Source organism: Struthio camelus, chromosome 16 (assembly GCF_040807025.1).
Source record: "Struthio camelus isolate bStrCam1 chromosome 16, bStrCam1.hap1, whole genome shotgun sequence".
Lineage (NCBI taxonomy): Eukaryota > Metazoa > Chordata > Aves > Struthioniformes > Struthionidae > Struthio > Struthio camelus.
This window is the reverse complement of record NC_090957.1, coordinates 18731211-18732447: the sequence shown is the minus strand read 5'-3', so window position 1 is coordinate 18732447 and position 1237 is coordinate 18731211.

Here is a 1237-nt window from a genome sequence, read left to right as displayed (position 1 = left end):
TCCGTTTGGTGCATGTTGAATAAGCAAATAAGATTCATTACTGTTTCAGTATTAACTTACATGTAAGCACATAATGATGGCTCGCTCACTGCTAGGTACACTTCTGTTAAATTCATGTCTTGGGGGGGAGGGGCGGGTAGACAGACCCTGAACACTACACTTATTAATGACTTGTTTTATGCTAATCATATAGCCAACTTAAGTACAATCTTACTTCCTTTCTTTTTTTCCCCTACTTTTCTTTTTTCATCTTCCTATTCAGATAAGAATGGGCAAAAAAAAAAAAAAATCACTCAAATTATTCAGTTACAGGAAAGTTAAATTGAGCTGACTGTCACTAACTTGAGATTGTCTTAACTGAATACCTTTAGGAAACTTCCAAATTAGAGAAGAACAATAAAAAGTTATACACTTACGTGATGAATGATATAGCAATTCAAACAGCTAGGTGGTGTGACTGGCTATTAAAAAGTTGCAGCTGACACAGCCAGATTTATTGGGCTAACAGGGCATGATGGGAGACCGCTCTTAAAGTTACAGCTAGAAGTTTAATAGTAGTGAGCTTCATGGCTCTGAATGAAAACCTAACTAACAGGTTAGGTTAACAGGCTAACAAGTATCATTTTTCTATTCAACCTGGCTTTTGCTGCAGCATGTGCTGTATTTGATTGTTGCATTTTTGTTTGATGCTTACTGCAGTTCAGAGTAAACCTGCCCTATGGTTGTTTCCACCATAATATCTGAAATGACTGGGGACAAAGACTCCAGGTTGAAGAAAACGAGCAAAAGCTTCTAAATCTGTAATTGTAAACTTCTGGGAGTAGCAGAGGCTGGTTCTCCTGGAAGCCCTTGCCAGCAGTGAGGTACTTAGTTTGGAGAATCTACAGCTGAACAATATTAGAACAGTCCTGAGGGTGACAGGCAAGAATTAGTGCTTGGCCACAGCCTGAGCTGTGTTGTAATAGGCTTGTGCTCTTAGCTCTAGTATTGGCAGAGCAAACTGCTCTTTGTTTCCTCAGCCAGATCTTGCCATATCTTAGTATGAATGTAGAGTACATTCAAAGTACATCAAAGTACATTGATACAAGATCAGAACTGTTAGTTATTTAAATATCATTTGTGCCTGTATTCAAAGTGCTTCTGCAGCAAAACTTACTTTTAGTGATTGACAAGAACTGACTCTGACAAGGAACAAGAGTGAATAGGGACCTCAAGGCTGGATCCTGAATCTCTGATG